This window comes from Wolffia australiana, chromosome 2, assembly GCF_029677425.1.
Source record: "Wolffia australiana isolate 7733 chromosome 2, ASM2967742v1".
NCBI classification, from domain to species: Eukaryota; Viridiplantae; Streptophyta; class Magnoliopsida; order Alismatales; family Araceae; genus Wolffia; species Wolffia australiana.
Genome location: NC_135836.1, coordinates 14,520,956 through 14,523,725, shown reverse-complemented (window position 1 = coordinate 14,523,725; position 2,770 = coordinate 14,520,956). Strand labels below are relative to the sequence as shown.

The following is a 2,770-nucleotide window of genomic DNA, read 5'->3' as shown; positions in this document are numbered from 1 at the left end:
AGTGCCAAAGCTGTATCGTTGCAGCCGTTGCGATGAGGAGTTCGATTCGTCGCGCGGGCTGGGAGGCCATATGGCTGGGCACGCCAGAGAGGAGAAGGCTTCCGCTATGAAGACGCTCGAGGGGCAGTCACTGGTTTCGGCTTCCGTTGGGAAGGTCCAGTCTCCTTCCTCGGCCGCTTCTTCCGGCCTTGGTTTGGACCTCAACCTGCCGGCCCCGGAAGAGACACCGACGCTTCTCTTCCAGGCCGATAATGACGGCTTTTCGTACTGACCCTTGACGTTTATTTTTTTGGCGTTCTCTTCTGACTAGTTTAGTTTTCTTCTTTTTGTATTTTCTATGTTTTGCTACTTGATAATCTGATCGAAATATATCGTTAGTTTCCTTTTCATTTCTCGAACAAGAGGATGATTCGAGAAGCCATACCGCTTTTTGAGAAGAAAGATGAAGAATCTTTGATGTGATCATCGCTAATATGTAGAATATGTGGGAGTGCATGTCAGGTTAGAAAGGTCATCCCCTTCCAGGCCGATAATGACGGCTTGTTTACTAGTTTTTGGCGCTCACTCTTTACTAGTTTTTCGTTTTCTTCTTTTAATGTTTTCTTTGTTTGCTACTTGATAACCTGATCACTCCAGATGGCTTCATTAGGTTCCTTTTCATAGCTCGAAAAGGAAGATAAACGAATAAACCACGAAGATAATTGGACTGAATCTTGACGGAGCTTTTTAGAGGAGGATGAATAATATTCGATAGTAGTCATTGGGAATATGTTATACTACATAATTCCTGAGAAGTCCATAATATAGCTACGTAGGAGTATGTCTGCTTAAAAATGTCATCCCCCTCTACACACCAAGTGTTGGAACCTAGCTCTATCACTTCAGCAACTCACACAGAGAAGGGAAGCAGAGTCATTCTCTCTCTTGATCTCACACAGAGAAATATAGATTAAGTTCTCACTCTCTTTATCTCACACAGAAAAACAAGAAGAAAGAATACTTTGAGAGAGGAAGGAACCAGTTGATGCACTCAACATACTACAACAATGGAGCTCATATATACTTATAGGCACTCTCCCAAACTGCCTATGGACTCAAACTCAGCATGACCACATACATGTCCATGTACTATATGTTCCAAGACACCCAGTCTTCTGCTCCTCAAAACAAGCTCCTGTCTCCACATCTCCCTAAAACCTAGTGATCCATGCTGACTTTTTTATTTATTGACCTATTCAAACTTAAATTCATAAATGAACTCAATCAAGATTAACTATCTAACGCCAAGCCCCAACTGTACCCATAAAAGGTATCAGAAAATCAAGTATCTTTGGTCATCCCCTTCGACTTCCATTCAATAAGGCATGGGAGCATTTGAAGGAGTATACAAGAACATGCCCGCATCATGGTGTACAAATCTTATGCAGCAAGTGGAGGAGCTTTTAGGAGAAAATATGATGATCAAACTTTGGAGCTTAGTGAACTTGCAGCAGAAAATAATGGATATCATGCTTCCCTAGCTTACCTAATATGACAATTACTTCTCCGAGAGGTGATATCATTGATGAAAAACTAGTCCAAATAGATGTGATGATGGAGAAAAAACACTACTTGAGAGGTTGACACAATTAGGTTGATACAATCTAGCGTTCCTTGAGGACCAGCAGTTTGACAGGGTTGCGAGATACCTCGTCCTCATGTTGTCAATGCTAACTCCAAACATCAGGAGTATGACAGCCGAACAGGACAAGATAAGATGGCAGTTAGAGATTAACAAAATAGGACTGAACATAGTACTAATATCATAGGCGGGCTGTCGATGGTGAGGATGTCAGCTCCGAAGACATCTCTGATGGAGTTAGCCTGACCCGCCTCCGAAGACGTCTCTGGTTGGTAGTCTGGTTAGCCTGGCCCGCAGTACCTCCGGTACCCAATACCACACCTGTGCTCATGACACTAGATCGAGCCCGCAACCCACCTCAGGTTGCACGACCCCTAGAGTGCCCCCAGAGCCCTTACGACAATGACAAAGACCTAGACTACGACAGGTGGCATGACAAGGAGCAAAGAGATTGACTCCTCGACTGATATCCATGTCCTACGGGACATCCATGTTTAGGATAGACAATACCCATGAAACGACTACGACCGTGGGTTCGAGGCCAACCTACCGACCTGCAGAGACGATTACGTCCGGCCCTATGACTGCCGGTACGAGGAACCTGACGAGGTTCCCCAGTACCCTCCGCGCACAATGCCAGACATCTGCGTGCCGTACGATGGTCACCCCCTATGCTGGGGTGACCACGATCGCTACTCGACCCCACTGCAATGACACGCCGGTCCTCATTATGGAGGATACCCGGTGCTTGAGCGGCACCCTGACGACTACGAGCATCGACAAGAGGAACATCGTGCCAGGATCCAGAAGAGAGTACGAGCCAACGTTGCCATCTTTGAAGGGTCAATAAAGCCAAAGGAGTTCATCGACTGAGAGTCGAACATGAACTCCTATTTTCAATGGTATCGCATGGATGTCAACTTTTGCGTCAAATATGTGAAGACAAGACTTGGCAGACATGCCAAGATTCTGGGAGAACGAGCGAGTCACCGCAGAGCAACGAGGATGACCCATCACATCATGGACTGAGATGGCACAGAAGCTGAGGAGCAAGTACGTGCCACGATAGTACCAGATGACATTATTCCTCTCATGGTGCAACCTACAAAAAGGTCGACAGTCTGTAACAGAATATTTTGAGGTCTTCGA

General features: G+C 45.7%; 1 pseudogene; it reads right to left on the bottom strand.

Annotated features, from left to right (window-relative positions):
- Window positions 1–1,316: 1,316 nt before the first annotated feature.
- On the bottom strand, window positions 1,317–1,412 carry LOC144700387 (small nucleolar RNA R71; annotated as a pseudogene).
- Window positions 1,413–2,770: the final 1,358 nt, after the last annotated feature.